At 41.6% G+C, this 23,345-nt stretch overlaps 1 pseudogene; it reads left to right on the top strand.

Annotated features, from left to right (window-relative positions):
- Positions 1 to 14,134: 14,134 nt before the first annotated feature.
- On the top strand, positions 14,135 to 21,721 carry LOC141493623 (pro-neuropeptide Y-like; annotated as a pseudogene).
- Positions 21,722 to 23,345: the final 1,624 nt, after the last annotated feature.

Raw genomic sequence — 23,345 nt, forward strand, 5'->3', positions numbered from 1 at the left:
GTGATTTGGCATCTCATTCTCTATTTGCACTACTGCTCTAGGCAAACATGAAAAATCTCCTGAAAGTCTGCAGTAGACTTTTTGTTCTTGGGTTTTACTCTCCCCCCAGCCCCCCCAGCCCCCCCATCAATTACCTGCCAGTGCCTTGATCCTGTCTCTGTGATGCTGCCAAAGAGAGGCAGAGATGTTCTCGGTAATTACCTGGAATCTGATGTTAAGATGTCTCTCACGCAGCCACTTTTATTTTCTTGCCTGTGTTATACTGATAATATCCCCAGAGGCCCTGGCTGGAGCAAAAGGCACGTCTGTAATTGTGAGCAGTGCCTCTGCCAGGAGTTTTCTCTAGATTCGGTAACTACTTAAATCAGTCATGTGTAGACATGGGGGGTAGTTTGCTGATTAGGGGCCTGAACAGAGCTATGGCCAACCCAGAAGAGGAGCAGAGCTAGGTCTGTGGAGACCATTTACTCTAACCCCTCATTTTGCAGAAAAGGAAACTGAGGCTCAGCATGAAGTGACTTTTTAAAGAAAGATTTTATTTATTTTGAGTTTTACAATTTCTCCCCCATTCTTGCTTCCCTCCCCCCACCCTCCACAGAAGGCATTCTATTAGTCTTTACATTGGTTCCATGGTATACATTGATCTCAGTTGAATGTGATGACAGAGAAATCATAACCTTAAGGAAGAAAAATAAAGTATGAGATAGTAAAATTATATAATAATATAATGCCTTTTTTTTTCTAATTTGATGGTAATGGTCTTTGGTCTTTGTTCACAGTCCACAATTCTTTCTCTGGATACAGATGGTAATCTCCATTGCAGACAGCCCCAAATTGTCCCTGATTATCACACTGTTGGAATGAGCAAGTCCATCAAGGTTGATCATCACCTCCATGTTGCTGTTAGGGTGCACAGTGTTTTTCTGGTTCTGCTCATCTCACTCAGTATATGAAGTGACTTTCATAGGATAATCATAGGTTTCTGTCCCATGAATTTTTTTTTGTCTTTTGACAACTCCATTTTGATTTAATTGGTTTCCTTTTATAATCTTATATATTTTATTTTATGAATTTAAGAAAATTCTGAGATGGGCACCATAGCATCCCCCAGATTGCCAAAGGGGTCCATGACATAAAATGAGGAACTCTTGTGCCTAAGCAACCTTGCTTTGCACTAGTCATTCCCTTGGCTCTTGACCCAAAGGGATGTGATATTTAGCACTTAGAATTATTTAAATCGGGACTTCTTGTTAGAGTAAAGGAACCCATAGAGTCTATAGGCAAGGACATTTGGTCAGCCCAGTCTGAGATAGGAATCTGAAGCTCTGAGGATAACATTGGAAATACGGACTTTTGTTGGTGAGGAGTAAGGGTGTTAATTCCCATCTTTGATTTCATTCATGCATAGAACTCTGAGAGAGGAAACTTGCTCTCCTAATAATGGGGTGCACTTGTATTACAATTTATAAGATATGGGAGTTTACTGACTACAGAGATCTCGACACCCACCCAAGGCCACACAGTCAGTAATCAGCAATAAGACTTGAACTCAGGTGTTCCTGACTTCTCTATCTTCTTTTGTTTTTTGTTTTTTTGCAAGGTATCGGGGTTAAGCGACTTGCCCAGTGTCACATAGCTAGTTTTAAATATCAAGTGTTTGAGACCAGATTTGAGCTCAGGTCCTCCTGGCTCCAAGGCCAGGGCTTTTTTCACCACACTATCTACTACCCTGACTTCTCTAAATTCTTAAGAAAAAAAGTCATGGATGGCAGTAGGACCAAATCCTATTTAGGGAAATCTAATTCATGAACTCTAGAGACTTGTTTGGAAACAGCAGTAGTCCTTGGAGAGCAAGGCAAAGTGGGTGAAGAGTTACGGCAAAGGGTGACCCTTCAAAACAAGAACCAATGAAAACATCAAACTCAGCTTGCAAAGGATAGAGAACATAGCATCCCACAGTGTGTATATTGTTTATTATTTTTTTAAATGTGATTTGCTAGGGGAAAAACTCTCCCATAAAACTTCTCTAATAATTTGGTTCCCGTTACTCATTCCTATGATTAAAACTAGACAAAAGTTTTTGAAGGATCTAGCAATAACTTTGATAGGTGATTCACTGATTACGATATCAGACTGGGAAATATGCCAACTGGAGGCATCCACCAGCACTGTGTCCGAGGTGTAGCCCAGAAGGGTAGAAAGATTCCCAGTTTGTGAGAGTCTCCAGATGGTCCTGTTTGCAGATAATATTGTTCTGTCTTCATCAAACAAGCCCCAGAGCATTTCAGAATGAAATCTATAATCCCTCTAAAGAGTTTGGCATAGCCATCCATGCAGGAAAAATTAAGAGCAACTATTGTTCAGATTATGACATGGAGATAGATGAAGGCATAAAAGAGCCTCACTATTATGTTCAAATTGAATTGGAGAGAAGCTAATTGCTGCATCCCTGGTGCTGGTCCATCATTTTATAATCTCTACCCTTTGGGAGATTCCCATCATCCCCTCCTGTGCCCTGTCTGCCAGGAACTTCTTTCCTATTTAATAATTGGTGGCTGGTGGTTCTCACGTTTCTCAAACTGAGCATCAGGAAACTTCAGAAAGATGGAGAACTTGGTCAGCAGAAAAGGAAAAAAAATATCAAAGACTGAAAATAGGAAAAAATATTCCCTGGAGGAGCTTGAGGAAAGCAGTAGGTGGAAAGCCACATGTCACTGATGTTTAATTTCATAACGGAGAGCCTCATCTACTATTTTGCAGGAAGAAATGTGTACTAGGCTTAAATTTGGTTAGTAGCTAAATCCAAATGCTGTGGGCTGACTTAGGTAATTTTCAAATGAACCAAGAATCACATTAGGATATCAGCTTCTTCCCTCTTGCTCCCATCTCTCCCCTGAAAGCTCATTTTAAGGTTTGTCAAACTGATACCACCCCCTGTGTGTTTATTGTTAATACATTTTTCTTACATGATTTTTTCATTGTTTTTCTGAACAATGGGAATGTTTTCATTTTCATCAGAATTTTTAGTAGTAATTTTCTATAGAAAGCAGCTAGTGTGAAAATGGTCACACTGCCTTTTTGTTTTCTCCTGACAAGCTTTCCTAATATTAAAATGAAAAGATACATTTTAACAGACTTATTTTTGCCAAATGGGCAAAGACCAAGGGCATTCCATTTAAAAGGGGAATTTTCCTAAAGGAAATCAGATCCTATCATTCCATAAAATCTGCAGATTACTTAAAGAATTCAAATAAATTAGGGCAGCTAGGTGGTACAGTAGATAGAACACTGACGCTGGAGTCAGGAGGACCTGAGTTCAAACCCGACCTCAGACACTTAATAATTACTATGGGCAAGTCACTTAACCCCATTACTTTGCAAAAATAAACAAGCAAAAAACCAAGAATACAAAAAAAGCGAAAAAAAATAAAGTCACTGTACATAGTTTGAAGAAAAGTTTTTACAGATTCCATAATAGAATTGTTTTTTAAACTTGGAAAATTTTTTAGAGTAGTTAAATCTGTCCCATTTGAAGTCTTTCACACAAAACATTTATTAAACTTATATTTATATGGTCATGTAGAATAATCACAAAGTAAATATACAGAAATCCCACAATTTTCTTTTACTTAATTATCATGTTTATAGTGATCTGGCATCAAATGAATAAATCATCCATTTCTCCTGCTTGTCTACAATACATTGCTATTCACCTCTATTGATGGGGGGCATTTCCATGTCTGCCTCCTTACTCAGATGCTCAATGAGGTAAGAACCAGTAGAGCTGGGTTTGGCGTCAAGAGAGTCTTGGGTTTGAATCCTGCCTCAATACTTCTCAGAAATGTGACCATGAGGAAAATCACTTGTTTTCACAGAGTTTCAGTTTCCTCATTTGTAAAATGGTAGTACCTGCCTCACTGGTTTCTCTTTTGCATCAAATAATATTATGATAACCAGTATTAGCTCCAAAGAAAGGGCTATATCAGAATGTATGCAAGGCCCTAGATTATTGTTTACTATTATCATGATAGGATGGGGTCTAAATACTCATTCATTAACCTAGGTTCTTGTGTGGAACCATGATTAGGAACATCCATAATCACCTTCTCTTAACTTCTTTGTATGATTTTTTATGATTGGCTCCATTGCTTTCAGTTGTGTGGCATAATGATCTAGGACTGTTTAAAGGAGTGTCTTTACATGAATAATTTTTAACCATAGGGAGTGAGAAACTCTTTGCATGCGCCTCCTAAAAAAGGGTAAAAATCAGAAAATGTGATGACATCCAAGGAGAGTGAATGGACAAGCAGCTTGTGTCTTGATAGATATTGGACCCCACTCAATAATTCACCAGATGTTTAATTGTCTATTCAGTATACATCATGTTGGATCTGGGGGATGGAAGCTAGCTCAATCTTTGCTCTAATGGAAGTGTCTTGATAGATATTGGATACCACTCAATAATTCAACAAATGTTCAATTAGTTCTTCAGTATATACCTTCCCTGCCCATGGATTCAGTATATACAAAGCCTTATTCATTCATTAATTTATCTAATTTATTCATTCATTCATCTATTTCTTTATTTGCAGAGTACAGGATCTTGAAGTTCCAGTAATATAGTCATACATGTTGGGTCCCTTATATGGGGAATACAAAGGACTCTAAATCATCTTCCTGGGAATGCCAAATCCTGAGAATAGAATGAAATCCTGAATCCAAAATCCTTAGGTACAGGTAACTTTAGTTAGCAAAATAATTAAATTAATCAAGTTTCCAAAAGCTACATGAAGGCAGCTGGTTCCTTGTAAATGGGCTCAACAGGATTTCAACAGGATGGAGAGCTAGCTCAATCTTTGCCCTAAAGACTTCCATGGCATATAAACAGTGATTTGTGATGAAGTCAGTGATTTGAGGGGGTGGAGAGATTGTTGGGCCTGGAGTCAGGAAGAACTGAGTTCAAATTTGACCTAGATATTTACTGGCTGTATGGCCTTTCCCTGTCTGCCTCAGACTCCTCAATGGTAAAAATGAACTGGAGAAAGAAAGGACAAAACACTCTAGGATCTTTGCCAAGAAAACCCCAAATGGGGTCATGAAAAGTCAGACACGACTGAAATGACTAAACAACAAAAATAATGAATATCATATAAATATTTAGTTATACTCTAAAGATAGTTATTCTTCTTCGGCCCATTATATGTGCCAGAAGGCAAAGAGTAACCTTTGAACCATTTCTTGTGAATTAAACAAACAAAACCTAGTCATTTAAAAAATTCTGACTGTACAACCCAAGATACCTAAGGCTTCTTGCCCAAATGGAAGAGAGCCAGGGTGACTTACAGAATCTCTTGTTGTAATCATGTTTCTTATTAGCTTGTCAAATCTACTCCTATATGGAAATGTATTTTTGATAAGAGCAAACCTACTATTTCATCCTCAAGAAGGCTTTAATGGGGCAGTCAGAATTGTGGTGTGGAATTCTGAAATTACTCTGACACAGAGCTATTACATTAGCACTGCCAGAATGCAAACCTTCTCAGCCAGCAAGTGGCAATCACTCCCACCAGGGAAGTCCTATTCATCTTGGAAGCATGGGCCATTTTCTCATTTTACTTTTTCTTTCCATTTCACTTTTTTGCACCCGAATCTTGTAAAAGCTATATCTACTTGTTTTGATCATGATTCCCTCTACTTCTCCCTCCCTCCAATGTGGTTTCCTTCCCTACCCTTAATTCTTTGCAATCTTTGAACTTGTATTTTGAGGCAGAAGTCCAAGGGAGATCTGTAGCTTCTGGGATAATACCATAATGCTACAATAGAGACAGGGACAAGTTCCTTTCTAAACAAGATCAAGAATCAGCCCATCCCCCAATCACAGCTGAAGGGAAAGATCTGGGAATTTGGGAGTTCTGCGGATTCATTGTGAATCAAAAGTGTGATTCTTGGGCTATGGTAAGAGAAGCGTGGACTCTAGTGGTGAAGCAAAGAAGGGAGGTGATTGTCTGGACTCTGCACTTGTCAAACCAAGTGCTAAGATCACCTGAGCAGCAAATCGTAGGTAGATTTAGCCATAGCACATTCTGGAACGAGCAGACAGGATGATGCTGGGTCTTCAGATCATGGGATATGAAAAACATTGGAAGGAATTAGGAATGTTTAGCCTGAAGAAAAGAAGTATTTTGAGTAGGGAAGCTGGGATGGGACATATTAGCTACTGATGTTCAGGGATTTGTAGAGTATCAGAAGAAGGATCAGAAGAAGGATGGAGACAGGTTGACTCATGAAGGAAGAACTGGGAACATTGGGGAGGGGGAGAAGGAGCAAAAAAATCCCAGGAAAATGTAAAGGAAACATCACCAAAAAATCCTAATACTTGAATTTTAAGTATTATCCCCAAACTGAAAGAACTTCTTCAGGAAGTCTTCTAGATGAAAGGAAGGAAAGAAAGAAAAAAAAAGGATGAAGGGAGGAAGAAAAAAGAAAGTTCATAGTTTCTGACCACATGGCAAAAAGTTGTAGACAGACAAAACCTCACATGTCATCTAGTTCAGTTCCTTCCTTTTATAGATGAAGAAATTGAGTAACAAGGACAGAAGATCACTTGACCAGTTTACATAAACCGAAGAGTCAAGATTCCAGCCCAGGCCCTTTAAAACAACATTCAGCATGCTTTCTAATAACTTTAACCCTCTCCCTCTAACTTTAATCCTAGCTCTAACTTTAAACCCAACCTTAATCTTAACACTAATCCTAACCCTAACCCCAACCCTAAGTATAGTGATTTTGGGTGGGCTATAAAGGGAATTCTCTAACCTGTACAAGTTGGACCAGATGGCCATTTTTTAAACCAATAATACTCTGACTAACTTGCTTGATAATTCCATCATATGTAGCCATCCTTTTGTCCAAAAGTCAATGATGACAACCCCCTTCTACAACCTCTTAGATTCAGAGGGACCATTTAGGTTCCCCCTTACATCCTTAGCATCTGACCCATAGGAGATGATTAATAAATGTGTTTCATGGATTGATTCATTTGCCCAGGCCTTGTATGGCATGTTCTCCTGTCGTCTCTCCATCCTGATCCTTCTACTGGACACACTCCAGATTTAGTCTGGCTGAAACAGACTACAGAAAGACTATCACCTTCTCTGTCCTGGGCACTGTGATCCTCTTAAAACAGTCCAAGATTATATTTGTCTGATGAGGGTCTGAGGTCGCAGGCCATTTTTATATTCCTTTTGTGTGCCCCAGAATGCCTTATATTCTCTGACATCCAATTTCTAATGCCTCACCAAAGCATAGAGTTACCCCTGAGCCCTTCCTGACAGACATTTTGACAGAGAGCATAAGCTACCAACATGGAAAAGCCTGGAATCTGATCTCAACAATGGAGGCAGTCACCTGCAATTTAGCCCCTGGAGAAGCAGTCTGGCTACGTTTGGTAAGGCACTTCCCCAAGTTCGCTTTAGTGTGGTCATTTGGGGGTAGAGGAACTCAGGAAGATGGTCTCTTGAGATATAGAGGGATCAAGGTAAATACCCATTAAAACCCAGTCAGATTGTTTCAAAGCCCTTTTGTATTTATAATCTCACCTTTTCCTCACAACAACACTGTTCCATTCTTATATCCATTTTACAGATGTGGAAACTGAGGCAGTTTCCTTAAACCTACTGGTTTTGTGACTTGCCCAGAGCCACCCAACTAGTAAGTATCAGAGACAGATTTGAATTCAGGGTTTCTGAACTTCAATCCCTTGCATTTTTTATTTGCTCTAAAAAGTAATAAATAGACTAAGAGTTAGGTCCTGGGTTCAAATCGCATCTTTCAAATGGTCATTTGCCTCTTGTTAAGCTTTAACCTTCTTCTTTGAGCTGCTGGATAAAATTATCTTTAAGATCCCTTTTGACTCTTATATTCTTTTCTTGGTCTTTGTTATGGACCTGATTATGAGATGGACATTGAAGAAAATCTTGGGAATTGATTGATTTCCTAAGAAATTCTTGACTCTTGTCTCCTGTCTCTGTATAAGTGACAGAGAGAGTGGGCCTGGATGGAGACAATGCCTTTCTGACTCCAAGATTGGCAGGTCCCTGCTACTCTCAGATACTATCCACTGTACTAAGCTGCTTCTGTAATGGGGAGTCGGAGCAGGGGTAGAATCTCTGCCCTGAAAGTGAACCTCCTCCTAGGATTAGAGGTCGCCTGAGGCATTCACCTCTGGTCCTAGGTCAGAAACCCCTAGAACAATTTCTTCTCTGTAAGTTTAACTTGGTTCCAAGCAGAGCCCCTCACAGATTTGATAAGAGCAGTTGATGTCCAGGGACTGGGTTTGACACAAATTTGAATGAACATTCTGTTTGTTTTCATTTCTAGTACATAGTGTTCCCTGTGCCCACACATACATATACTCCAGGTCCCAACCAGATGAAAAAACTAGATATTTGGTGGAAAGCAGATCAAAGCAATTTGAAAAGAAAATTCTGGTTCCAAATGTAATACTCAAGCATCACCTCCATCTCTCAGCAACCAGTGATAAGGCAATAAAAAGCAAAGATACTGTGATTAAAATTAATGGGATTTTAAACTAGTAAACTTAGTCATATAAAAAGATTCCAAAAGTAAATTTGCAAAATCTCTTTCTTTCTTAGCAGGGAGAAATCCTTAGAATTTCATGAATTTGTATGTTTTTTTTTTCAAAAGGAAACATAATCACATCATTGGAGACATGACAGGAACTTCAGTGATTTCCTCATCCAAACCATTCCTTCCCCCCCCCCCCAACCTCCTTGTAATAGAAGCAACAAGCAGTTGTAAATTGTTTGAAGTTTAAGGAGCATTTCCTTTGCTCCAATATAATCACACTTAGGAAAGGCCATAGATCTTCCTAGTGTGGGTACTGGGAGGTTGGGAAGGAAAGAGACACACGCCTTGGAGACATTGGGAAGTCTTTGCTGGAGAGACCACCACTGTGGGGTTGGAAATATCCCTAAAGAATGACTTGGGAGATTACTATGGTTAGAAGAGTACTAACTAGTAGTTTTTTATATCCGTGAACTACTCTTGTTATGAGGTGTTGAGACCACCAGTATAAGGGTTCCCAGTAGTTCCAACATTTCAGAGTCCTGGACTAAAGTTTTCAATGACCCACTGTGATTATAGCTCTTTATACAACTGAAGCAATGGATGAAAGTGTGGGGGGGTAACCTGTGTGTAATGCAACACATTTTTTTCAACTAACATTGTTATGTAGGATATGAAAGATACTTCAATTTAAAAAATGTTAAAGATATATATGTATAATATATTATATATTATATTATATAAAGATATATATAATATATGAAGATATATAATATATAATCTCTCTGTATATATATGTATGCATATATATATATATATATGTTTATGTGCTATGTGCTGGCTTCTGCAAAGTTGTCTTCCATTATCTTTATGTTTTCCTTGTTGATTATGATCTACTCCTACCCAAACTTAAATCACTTTCTTTCTCCAAGATCCCAGTTTTCTCTCTTTGTTTTAGCTTTTCTATTCTACTGGGAAATTTTCCATGTTATTGAATGTTCCCAGACTCATTGTACGGTTATTAGTTTTGCTTTTCATGATAGATGAAGAAGCGTTGTTAGCTTAGCTGCCCCTAAGCTTATATATGAATATTTAAGTATTAAAACTGAGCATGGAGATTATAGCTAGGCTGAACAAAGCCATATTCATTCATTAATCTATTTAATTTATTCATTCATTCATCTATTTCTTTATTTGCAGAGTACAGGATCTTAAAGTTCCAGTAATATAGTCATACATGTTGGGTCCCTTATGTGGGGGAATCCAAAGGACTCTAAATCATCCTCCTGGAAATGCCAAATTCTGAGAACAGAATGAAATCCTGAATCCAAAATCCTTAGGTACAGGTAACTTTAGTTAGTAAATTAATCAAGTTCCAAAAGCTACATGAAGGCAGCTGGTTCCTTGTAAATGGGCTCAACGGGCTTTCAAACCATACCATCTGGTTTCCAGTCCCATTCCTGTGCTATCTATGAGACCTAGACCAAGTTGAATATGTTAGCCTTAGTGTTTTCCTCTGTCAAATGGATTCCATCACTTCGGAGGTCCCTAATCCCTCTGGGCTTGTTTCTCTGTGTGTCAAATGGTGTGAGAGATTGACCTTGGTGATGTCCAGAATCTCTTTGAGTTCTAAATCTTATTCCTTCCAAGTTCTATAGGTCTGGGGCAGCTAGGTGGTGCAGTGGATAGAGCACTGGCCCTGGAGTCAGGAGTTACCTGAGTTCAAATCCTGCCTCAGACATTTAATAATGACCTAGCTGTGTGGCCTTGGGCAAGCCATTTAACCCAATTTGCCTTGTAAAAACTAAAAACTAAAAAGAAAGAAAGAAAAAACCAAATTCTATAGGTCTACAAACCTCTCATTTTAAAGTATTATTTGCAATAAAAGAAGAAATTGGTCTCTTTTCCTACTTTAGTAAAAGAAAATAGAAATCACTGCTTTCACTAAAATGCATTTAATTTTCTTATTAGTAGCTGTTTAGAGTCACTCCCTGTCAGAGAACCTAAGAGTCTTACTTTTGGTATGTTTCTTGCACAAATACCCCTGCAATGAAAGGCAGTAAGTATCCTTTAAATAAAATATGCCACAGGCATAGATCAGAATCTGTTGTTCCATTATTTCAGACTCTTTGTGAGTAGTTCAGCACATCCTTCTCCAGCTTATTGTATTACCAGAGAGGAAACAGAGGTTAAGCAACTTGTCCAGGGTCACAGGGTGAATGTCGGAGCCTCCCTGATTCCAATCCTTAGCTCTTTTCACTTCCCCACCACTGATCTTCAAAAAGTCAAAGAAAAAGCTTCGCAGATGGTTAGGAAAAGGAAATGTATATGTGAAGTGCTCTGCAAACTCCAAAGGGGCAGCCATTATTATTGTTGTCATGGTTATAATAATTAAGGTTTAAAGAGACCCCATCGAGTTCAATCCAGCTGTCATTTATTAAGACAATGTGCTGCACGCTGAAGCTATGGAAATGAAAGAAGCAGCCAGCTTCCTGACCTATACCCCAGTCTGGGACCGGCCACCATCTTTAAGGTAAGGAAATTCTGGCATGCCCTGGTGAAAAGATGGAACCTGTGGCTATCTGAACCTTGGAAACTTGCACCCAAACGTGGCCTTTTCTGTAAGTGATATTGCCCCTGGAGAGCAGCCTTCTGGTCTTTGCAGTTGTGTGCTCAGGGGCTCAACTTGCTTTCCCAAATCGGATTCTTCTAAAGTTGCTGGCGCTCCAACAGGTGTGTGGGAGACGAGAGAACCTTGTTTAAAAGATTCTCCCAACGGACTCCCTGGTGTAAGCCAGAGGCTCCTTTCCCCCAGGGGCTATTGGCACCCTCAGGGTTACCCCGGTCTCCAAACCACCCAAGCAGTCAAGCATCGCGGCCCGCCCTGCCAGGGGTCTGGACTCGGGAGAGGGGAAGCGCCTGCGGTCGTCTGTCTCCGGAGACCACCGGGCCCCCTCAGGCGGAGCTCTCCAAGGTGCCGGCGCTTGGGGTCGCCGCGGCCTCAGAGGCACCTGCGGCTGCACGGCCGAGCAGGGAGGCAGGCAGCCCCGGCACCCTCTGGGCAGGAGAGGGGCTTACCTGGGCTGCAGGAGCGCCTTTGGGGGAGAGGCCGAGGTAGAGAGGGGTGGAGGGATGGGGTGGGCAAGGGGAGCCTTGGCCAGGGCAGCTGCGGGAGGTTTGGGGCGACCTGCGGGAGGGGGGGAGAGGAGAAGCGGTGTTGTGAAGGAGGACGGTGGAGAGCAGGGGGAGCTGCGGGCAAAGTTAGTCCAGACAGAGCTGGGCACGGCCAGGGCGCTCGTCTTTTGACTGCGGTTTCGGGAAAAGTCCAGCTTCAAGTCTATCCCTAATCCCCCCCCCCCACACACACACGCACCCCGGACAAACAGGGGTCCTGGAGGGGAAGGGTGAAGCGGCTAGGGCGGGGAGCTGAAGTTTGAGCTTAGCCAAAGAGGGCGCCCAGCAGGACAGCTAACTAGAGGGCAGGGGGGGCATTCTCACCCATCCCAGGGGGTGCCACTGCCACCCCCCGACCAGTACCCCTGCGCACCACCTGAATGTCCAGGCTGCACCCGCGAAGGGGCTGAGGCTGGGGAGGGGCGGATTCTGGCAGCCCAGAAAAGGGGCGGAAGCGTAAATGGTTGGGGTGGCAGTCATCTGAAGTGATTGCCCAAGGCCCCTCCTGCCGCCAGGGAGGAGGGGGGGGCGGAGAGCCATAAAACCCCGACTGGCACAGCTCCCACTCAGACCCGAGCCCTGCTGCTCCGGCTGGCTCCGCTCCCGAGAGGAGAGGAGCGCACGGTGCCACCTGCTCTCGCAGCCAGGACCGCCGTCCACCGTAAGTCCCCCCGCCCAGCGCAGCTTACCTGTAGCAGACTCTCCCTCCAAGGCCTCGGGGGGAACAGTCTGGGGGAAGCTCTCCTTTTCGGGACTCCCTAGTCTGGGTTTTGTCCGAGGACCTTCTTCGCTTTACGCTCTCCTTTCCCGCCCTACCCCGCCCCCAGGTTCCCCGTCCCAGCCCGAGCGCCTCTGTCCTGGCTGCGAATCCCCCACCGTGGCATAAATCAGAAAATGAGATGGCAAAGGGGGGGCGCGCTGGCAGGCGCCGAGGGCCCCTCCACGCCCGAGTTCCGCTGCGGGGACCTGCTTGAGTGCACAGACCCCCCCTTGGGACTTTTGTTCCGGCCTCTTGGTGGGGAGGGAGATAGTTGAACAACTCTTCAGAGACCAAGCTGGCCGGAGCCTCCCTCGGCCCACAGAAAGTCCAGCGGACACTAGTTAGGCACCACTGTATGCAAGGCGCACTAAGTAGCGTCTGAGGTGAAAGGTGGCTGCCCTGGGGGTTTCCCAACATTACATTTCCCTCTTTCCAGTTGGGGAGAAATATCGGCTTAGAGGGGTGGGAAGGAGCCCAGTGAGGAGCGCCTTGCCTTCCAAGGTTGCTCGGACCCGTGCATGTGAGGGGCCGTGGCTGGAGCCCACCAGCTCCCAGCCCTGCCCACCGCCCCGCTCTGATTCAGAGCCGGCTCTGCTCCTCTCAGCCAACTTGGGGAGTGGGCAGAAGTCTGGCCAGGGTCTGGAGAAGCCCTGACCCAACCAGAGTCCGGGGCCAGCCAGTCCAGCTTGCTGAACCTGCGGCAGGAAACGTTTCTGATGCAGAGGGAAAAGAGTTTGGCCTGGACTCAGAAGATCCAGACTCCTATATTGGCTCTGCTGCTGACTCCCTGCATGCCCCCCCCCATCCTTGCTGGGTGACCCTGAGCAAGTCACGTAGCTTCCTGCATCCCCCGGAACTCACCAAGGCTAACTTGCTGAATAGGTTCCGACCTGTGTTCTTGCTAGAGGGACCCTCTCAAGGAGACCTCCCACCTTGTCCGGGAGGGTCTGACTCCACCACCCCCGTGGATGTTTCTTTTGGCAGTGACTGCAGTGGTTTGCCACTTCCTTCTCCGGTGGGTTGAGGCAAACAGGTGAAGTGACTTGCTCAGGGTCACCCAGCTAGTAAGTGTCCAGGATCACCTTGGAACTTAGGCCCAGTTCTCTGTCCACTGAGCCATCTAGTTACCTCCCTACCTACTCTGGGCCAAATGACGTCTCCATTCCAGCTCCATTGGCCTCCTCCCAACACAGAGCTGGGCAACCTTTTAGGGTCTTTGGTCCCTGAGCAGCAAAGTGAAAAGGTCTGACCTCAGTGATCTCCTGAGCTCTTTCTAATTCCAAGTCCCCAAGTTTATTTAGTTAAAGAAATAGGAAGCCTCAGGTCCCTCAGATACCCTTTCCCTCCTGACTCCAGACTTTCCAGTCCTTCAAAGTTTTTGCCAAAGTTCTCATTATCCAGGGTCAGGTCTTGATGAGACTCCTGCTGAATACTACTGGATTGAGGGTTCAGGACTGGGTGGGTGCGAATGGGGCACTAAGAGAACTGGAAAAGGTGTGGGCTGGGATCTGAGGGAGACAAGAAGGGAGGGCTCCCAAGGGAGGGGAATCTCGGTTTCCTTCAACCATGGCAGGATCCTAGTTCTTCCAGCATCTTTTCCCTGTGTTGTCCCAGATGGAGGGAAGCAGGCGACTGTGGCTGTATGTGATGACCTGTTCCCTGTCTCTGCTCATCGGCCTGGAGACTCTGGCTGAATCTTATCCCATCCAAGCCCGACAGCCCCAGGCAGGACTCACCACCAGAGGACTTGGCCAGATACTACTCAGCTCTTCGGCATTACATTAATCTCATCACCCGCCAGAGGTAGGAACCAGACTAAGCCACCAGAGCATCTACTACTGCCACCAAGGTTCCCACAGTTAGGGTGGGGAGCCCAGTGCTTCCAAACCCTAGGAAGGGGGAAGCCCCTCTCCAACTTTCCTCCATCTTTTTGGATCACTCTTCCAAAGGAGGGTCCAGGTTCTTTTCTTTAGTGATTGTACCCAAGAAACCTGGTCAGGGTTGAGAGGGAGAAAGGAAGGGTACCAAAGGGATGTGGAGAAAATGAAGAAAATGAAATGAGCAAAATGCTGGGGGACGGGGTTGACAGACAAAGCAGAGTTTTCAATTTGTCTCAGGTTCCAATTAAAGAGAAAAAAAAGTTCATAAGTTGAATTTTCTTCTACTAAAATCTCAAGAAGAAACCTGGGTTTAGTGGGGAGAAAGCTGCTCTTCCTGCACTGATATACCTAGATTCAAGACCAGATTCAAGCTCCTGTCCGTGAGATCCTGGTCAAGTCACTTAAGCTCTGTCGATGTCAATTTTCTCATCTCTTAAATGCAGATAATAATAGCAGGTATCTCTCAGGTTTGAAATAGCATTTTCTTTTTTTGCAAGGCAATGGGGTTAAGTGACTTGCCCAAGGTCACACAGCTAGTTAATTATTAAGTGTCTGAGGTCGGATTTGAACTCAGGTCTTCCTGATTCCAGGGCAGGTGCTCTATCCACTATGCCACCTAGCTGCTCCTGAAATAGGATTTTTAAGAAACTTTGCCAATCTTAAAGCATGGATAAATGCTAGTACCATTACCATTGTGCAAATCTCTAAGACTATACATTGCAGAGGGGCTGTTGCTCAATCCTATATGCTTAGGCAGGCTCAGCTTTGTACTTGCTGCTGTTTTCTATTCTTTGTTCCCAAATGGGTAGAAGTACTAGACCTTTCAAACACTGACTTGACACTGAAACAAAATATTGGAATTAGCACAGGCAATTAATAACGATTGGTTTGTTGATGGTCTTAAAATGCAGGCCCAAGTATCTAAAGGATAAAGTATGGACTCACATCCCAGGGGGTTCCTTGCCACCACCCCATCATCACAACAACCAACTACCATCACCCATTTAGGGAAGGGAGTGTTTTAGTTAAAAGAGTGACCACAATTAATTGATTTCTTTGGGCTCATCTTTAAATGAAAAATCTTTTCTGGCAATTTCACAAAGCAATGAGAGATCATTCCAGAACAAAGGATAGGAAACATCAGCAAGTAGAAAGCTGAGCCTGCCTAAACCTGACATACCTTTTGCAGGGCAGAGACTTTCATATTGGGTGATGGCTATTTTGATTGGAATTCAGCCTATCATAACATCCTATGAAATTGTTGAGTGACTTATCCACAGTCATGTAGCTAGTAAAGGTCCTAGAATGTCAGAGGAAGGGTTTGAACACAGAACTTCTATTGCCTTAGAAGAAAGGAGTATTTTTGATAAAGTGACTTATTTTCTTTTTCAGTAATTGAAATAATTGGAAATTGATTCAAAATTAAGCCTAGTTCAATTGCTTTTCCTTACAAGAGTCTCTTTTTAGTCCGATAAAATGGAATTCAGCAAGACTTTTGAATCAATGCAAATTTATTTTAGTATTAGAAATGGTGAATAACATAATGAAATAACGTGTCTGGGATTTCTTGAAATTAAAAATATTTAATTAATATAGGATCATAAATCTGAGCTAGAATCAATCAACACACACTTGTTAAGCAGCCATTTGTTAGCCATCAGAGAATAGAAAGAAAAATTAATAAAACAGGCTCTACCCTCAAGGAGCTTCTATTCTAATGGACATATATCAGAATACACAGAATATACACATAGAAAAGACCTCAGAGATCTTCTAAATGATAAACTGAGACCCAGAAAAGTGAAGTGATGAACACACTTAATACAGGTTTCCCCAGATAGTAAGAGATAAAGAAGGGAGTTAAACTCAGAAGCTTCAGCTCCCAAGAAAAAATAACATTGGTTACCCTGATCATTTTCCCAGAAAGCTAATAATTTCATATTCCAGGAAAGGAACAATATGGAAGATAAAGCAGCACACACTAACCAAGGCATTTTGTTTATAGCAGTAATCTTTTCTGGGAAATGGCCTTAGCTTGCTATTGAAGGTTATCATATATATTGCACCAAGAGAATTTTTTCTTTTTATCTATTTTTTGTAAAAAAAAAGTCCTCTAATTAGTTAAATGACTATAGCATTTTGTTATAAAAGGGAGATCTGAATTCAAGTGCTCCTTCAATCTTTGTCTGAGGGATTCTGGACAAATTATTTAATTTTTCAATATCTCAGACTCCTTAGGATTTATATCCTAAGTTAGAGGGGGCAGCACCAGGCCTGGAGTCAGGAAGATATGACTTCAAATTGACTTCAGTCACTTACTATCTGTGTGATTCTGGGCAAGTCAATTTACTCTGTTTGCCTCAATTTCCTCCTCTGGAAAATGATCTATAGAAGGAAATGGAAGACCGCTCTAGGATCTTTGCCAAGAAAACCCTTTATGGGATCAAAAAAAAGGCAGAAAAACCGAAGAGCAGCAATGAAGTTAGGGACTAAGAATTTCCCCAATCTAAAAAAAACCACAAAAGTATTTTCTTACTATTTGGTAGACATTTTAAACATACGTTTTTTCTTCTTTTAGATATGGGAAGCGATCCAGCCCAGAGACCCTGATCTCAGATTTCTTGTTGAGAGAAAACACAGAAAATCTTCCCAGATCCAGGTAGGAGGAGAGTTTAATTGTTTTTTTAAACATCAGTTCTCTTTGTGTAAACTATGGGAAATAAAATTAAGGTGTCTCTCATGGACATCTTCTGCTACTTTTCTAATCCCTCTCCCCCCATCTTTAGCCGAAAACCCTTCTTTTCCTTCCAGTATCATCTGTAAAGGAATTGTGGTAATTTCATTAGAAAAAGTACCTTCAGAACAGTCCAAAAGAAAAGCAATCAAAGTTCAACACCAGGAGGCTCTTGGTTCTTGCATCTTTAATATGAAGTGGACAAACCCAACAATCTTATGTTAAACATAGAGAAACGGAGAGACCCAGAATGTTGAAAGATCTCCCCCAAATCAGACTGAGACAAAAACCAGTCTTCAATCCCAGGACTTTTGACTTTGAATTTCTTCCTATCTCACTCTGTTTTGACAAATTTGAGAATATGCTTTCTAGGAGACAACTGCTTATTAATTAAAATGCTACAAGTTAGCCTTGCTTTGACTAAGAATTCTTTTCACAAACCAATATTTGATAGGGATAAGTTTTCTAAAAAATTTAAATCGTTTTATAGTTTCTTGCTCATGTCCTCCCTTAATTACTTTGTAATTTGTTCATCAGAGAATGCAAGTTAATTGGCCATCTTTTGAGATAGTAGCCTTCAGACCTTCTTCGATGAAGTGAAGTCTGCTAAGTTTGGCTACCTGATCCTTTATCCCGGACTTTCTTGGGAAATGCATTGAAAGTATAGGATAGACTCCTGTAGACAATCCAATGAGACAACAGCTCTCTCAAGGCCTGTGGCCAGCAGTGGGGACTGGCAGGGAGGATGAAAGAGCAGGAGGAGAGCTGAGTGCCTACTAACTCTCAATTTCCTCATCTATAAAATGGGGATAATAATATTAGCCCCTACCACTCAGGGCTATCCTGAGAATCAAATGAAATATTATTTATAAATCATTTAGATCCATGTCTGGCAAAATGTGTAAATGAAAGCAATTATTCATTTATTATTGATAATTATCATTTTTATTCCACAAATGGGCATAAATTTCCAGTATTCAGAATAAATTCATTGTTATTATTATGCTTGGGGAAAAGAAAGGATAATGGAACATTAAGTGAAAGTTTTCTGGGATACATAGGGAGTCATTATTCTATATTTGAAAGGCTGCTATGTGGAAGAAGGGGTGAGGTTTGTCCTGTTTGACCCCAGAAAACAGAACCAGGAGAAAGAACTGGGTAGAAGTTTCAGTCGAATAGAGTTAAGCTTTGATAGAAGGAAAAATTTCCTAGCCATTTTAGAACTCTCTCAAAGTGGAGTGGACTGTCCTAGAAAGTGGTGAATTTACTCCCACTAGGAGTCTTAAAGCAAGAGTTGGAAGCCCACTGTTCAGGGACTCAGTCTATTCAGATCCAGGTTAGGCTAAATGACCTATGAAGTTCCTCTTGGAGAAGAGCAACTGTTAATATTACCTTTCGCCAGCAAGTTGGCTTGCAGTCTTTTCTCCCATAATCCTTTGAAGTTCTCTGCACTTTGGGTGCCCTTTGAAAATCTCAAGTACCAAAAGATTAGCCCCAAGGCTTAGTTCTGTTCTGCTTATGAACTTCATACTCAAACCTCTAAGAGACACATTAAAGAGTCTCCCTGTGGAGCTAAAGACAGAATGTAAAGATTTAGAAGAAAAATATAGTGACTCGGTCTTTAATCACCAAAACTCACAGCACAGAATACTGGGATGAGCAATGGGTCTGAGTTGGACTTGAGTCTTAAGGTAAAGCAAAGAAGTCACTTCAACTCCACAAGCCTCAGTTTCGGCAAAATAGAGCTGTGCCATAGGAATTTCTCCAACTCAAGAGTCTTATAGTTTAAATGGAGAATACACGTACCAGATTGTGAGCCCCTAGAATACTCCATCCGTACATAGTTTTACATATTTTCTGAAATTTCTCATTGAAATTTTAAGAATCAAACTCAAAGAACACATTGAAAAGTAATCGTTAATATTTATATAGTGTGAGAGATATAATCTCCCTTTACAGATAAGGAAACTGAGGCTTACAGAGGTTAGCTGGCCTCCCCGAGATCACACAGATTTAAAAAAAGGAAGAATTAGGACTTGAACCCAGCTCTTTCTATTGCCAATGATCTTTCTACTATACACACAAAAGTATAGGAACAACATACACGAGAACGAAACCAAAATGTATCCATCCACTAGGGAATTGAGACCAAATGCCGGGGCTTTAAAAGTTAAAGAATAATGATAAAATAATACTTATTATTATTACTGTTGTTGTTGTCATTTCCAGAAACAAGAGTGTGAAATTTAAAAAAAACCCTTCCCCTTTCCATTCAACTCTTTGAATTCAGAAGAGCTTGGGGGGAGGAGCTCGAAGGAGTCTACCACTTTAAGATGAAACTACCATATTCTAGGTTTGGCCAGGTCAGTCCTGCATGTAGGACCATTTCTAATAGCTGGAAAAATAGTCATTGGAGGATTTATCTCTGATAAATCCAACTTCAACTGTAAACAATTTGAAGTTTTAGAATTCTCTGAATGGATGTCAGAGGTTTAAGAGCCAACCTGAGGAAACCAGGAGAGCCAACCTGGGAAAAGGAGTCTTCTCATGTTGGATGCTCCCAGCTTATTTTCTAGGACCATCAAGACTCACATTAGCTTTATCTCACTGTTGAAAGTTTGTTGCCTGATGATATCAAGCCACCAAAGAACCTTGGTGATATGGAAAAGACGTGACTCTAAAAGGTCAGGGTCTTCCATTGATCACCAACCGTCCTGATCGTATTAGGTCAGGCCACTAGGCTCACATGGGATAACGAAAATGGTATCTTTGCACAGTGTTACCTCCCTTGAATTAATCTTATGTGCAAGTCATTATATCTTTTTCCTGATGTCACAATCTTCTCTGAGACTGAAGGACAACTGCTAATTTTCTAGGAACACTGAGTTGAAGGAAAGACTTTGGGAAAGGACTTTCTAGTCCTACACTATTATAATTTTTATTAATTATAATTAAATTATTATTAATATCTAGTATTCCTGATGAATTCAAATCAGTTTTAACTCCACAAATTTTATTAAACAGCCACTATATACAAGGCACTGTGCTGGGGTAGTAAAAAAAAAATCAGTAATAATGAGATTAATGCTACCGAGTTTTGATTATTCTACTTCCCAAATAGTTTTCAAAATCAGAACCAAAGGACTTAGAAATCTTCCAGTTCATTCTCTCCAATTAATGAAGAACCTGGAATGGAGGCCAAGGATATGGGGTGCTCATAGGTCACAGAGTAACCTCATATCTTCTGACTCCAATTCCAGGGCTTTTCCCAGTGGACCATTTGTTCTTACAGATAATTTCCTCCCTTTCCCCGCTAAAACTTCCCACTATAGATTTCTCTCAGTTGATATAGAGCTTCACAACATCAAGAACTAAGTGAACCAGGAGAGGGCGCTACAACTCCTCATTTTTTTGTAGTTGCATGTCAGTTCTGCCATTGTTACGACTTCTTCCAAAAATGAACTGCTTGGAGTGGCTGTGATGAGGTGGGGTTGAGCCAGGACCTTCTTTTATCAATACCCATCCATTAACCTTGGCCAGGGTGGAGGGGCACAGTCTATGACTTTGGTTTATGTGAAGCTGGCATGCTAGAAGAAAGGTCCTTTCCTTGACCAGTTGCCAATTAATTGAGCTCACCCCATTCAGACCGAGATATTAGGAGACTGAAAATTCAGAGGTTGATACTCATGTGCTTGTAAAGTAACAAAGGGTGTCTTTCAGGCTCAAGTTTAGACTTGCTTATTTGATTGGTATATTCCAGCAGGTGCTGGAAGGTAAGAACCATCTAGTGTTCAGAGAATAAAAAGTCAAACTGAGTCATGCATGACTTAAACACTCTTCAGTTTGAATTTTTAAAAATGAAATAAAGTCAATTGTATACTAGCTTCTAATTATGGAATCATATGGAGGAACAATGAAGAAGTAAGTCTGAACAACCTTGAGACTGTCCGAATTTTCTGTGTGCGTGTGTGTGTGTGTGTGTGTGTGCATGTGTGTGTGTGTGTGTGTGTGTGTGTGTGTGTGTGTGTGTGTGACAGAGACAGAGGGGAATGGAGAAAGAGAGAGTGGCAGAGAGACAGAGAAGATTGTTCAGATTATTAAAAGTTGGTTTTTTCCCACATAAAGACTTACAAGAAAACAGAAATGCCCTTAATTTGCTGACAGTGACTATTTTTTTTAAATTATGGAATAATCCCTGAGTCTGTAAGTACCATGGATTTATTCCACTAGTAATAAAGACTCATGGAAACAATTTTCCTCCTTTTCTCCTCTTCCTTCTTTCCTCGATCTTTTCTTCCCTCCTTCCCTTCCTTCCTTCTTTCCTATCAGGAAAGTCCCATCCTTGCTCTTTGCCATTTCATTCTATTGCTACTCTCTCAAGAGCTGGGAGGCTTTCCTCGGAACATTTTCAAGCTATTTCTTTTCCTCTTTTTCAGGTTTGAGGATTCTTCCATGTGGTGATGGGAATTCCAGCTCATCTTTACTTTTCCCCCCTGATTCCCCCATATTCCAGGCTACAAAGCCTAGTCTGCCTAGATCTACCAACTTTGCCCATGCATGCAGCTACCCTCCCCACATCCCTTGAGTTTATTTCCCATGATTGTCTTGAATATCTGTTTATTTAAATAAATTTCCATGCATTCAAAAATGTGAGAGCAAATGAAACTTTTTACTATTGGAAGAGTAAGAATTGTTGTGAGTTATTAAATGCTATGAAAACTCCATCATAGTCTGTAGAAGCATCTACACATTCATTCCCCTGGTTTTCCTGGAGAGAATCTGTTAAGTGAGTCCAAGACTCTAATTAGTCCATAGAACTGACAGAGCTGGTGGCTGTTAAGCACCTCCTATGTAAACATTGCTGAAATACTAAAACAAATAAATGAGGCATCTCTCCCCTCCATGAGATCCTATTTTAATGGGAGAAAAACTGACAATGACAATACTCTATGGAATGGTCAGTTTGAGAAAAATCTGAGAAGACTTTTTTGCTTTTCCATGCCACCTATTGCAGAAGCTTCTTGCTTTCTGAGAAGAGGACCCTAGAATCCTAGATTTAGGGTTGGACGAGACCTCACCAATCATTGAATTCATAGCTAAGGTCAGGAGGGTTGTGACTTGCCCAAAGTCATATAACTAGTAAGCGTCTGGGGCAAGATTTGAATCCAAAGCTTTCTGCCTCCTTCTAGTGTTGTATCCACTACAGCCATCAAGTCATCACTGGAGTTGCCTGAGGCTCAGAAAGGGAAGATTACTTAGCCATGGTCATGTATCTAGTGAACATCAGAGGAAGGATTTGAACCCATTTCTTGACTGAAGTACTTCAATTTATTCATTCATTTTAGTAGAAACCCCTTAAGGGGTACAAAGGATGAACCTACTTTAGATCTGAAGATGAAGAAAGGAATAAATGGAATCTTCTCCATCATCTTTTGACACAACATGGAATGTGTTAATAAAATTTTGTTAAAATTTGTGGAACTCTTCCCCCTTCACTGATTACCTAAGCATGCTGGGTATGAATATTTACCTATATCTGTTATTTCACCAATGTGGGTGTGTCCCCAAATGATGACTCTCATGATTCATCCCCACCTGCCTACCTCAGGCTACTCTGTCCACATCAGATCTGACTAGCATGCGGTCATGGTGAAAACGAAAGCAGCTCACTCTGGAGGTCGACCTGTCATCCTTCATACTCACCCGGTGCCCAGGCCATATTGCCTCTCTGCCATTCATTTCCTCGATGACATATTTTTCATGGACCAACCTTTTCAGGTAGATACCATAACCTGATTATACTTATCACCTTGTGATAAGCTTTTCTACAAATAGTAGTAGTGGTGGTAGCAGCAGCAGTGGTGGTGGTGGTAGTGGTGATGGTAGCAGTAGTAGTAGTAGTAGTAGTAGTAGTAGTAGTAGTAGTAGTAGTAGTAGTAGTAATAGTAGTCAGTAGTAGTAGGAGTAATAGTAGTAGTAGCAGTAGTAGTAGTAGTAATAGTAGTAATGGTAGTAGTAGCAGTAGTAGTAGAAGTAGTAGTAGTAGCAATAGAAGGAGAAGAAGGGGAAGGGGAAGGGGAAGGGGAAGGGGAGAATCCACTGTTTTAAGGATTGTAAAGCACCTTTAAATTTGATGTCATTTTATTATCACAATCACCTGAGAAGGTAGGTGCCATTATTATCCAGACAGGTTAAAGTGAATTACTCAGAG

The sequence above is a fragment of the Macrotis lagotis genome, chromosome 7, assembly GCF_037893015.1.
Source record: "Macrotis lagotis isolate mMagLag1 chromosome 7, bilby.v1.9.chrom.fasta, whole genome shotgun sequence".
In the NCBI taxonomy this organism is placed as follows: domain Eukaryota; kingdom Metazoa; phylum Chordata; class Mammalia; order Peramelemorphia; family Peramelidae; genus Macrotis; species Macrotis lagotis.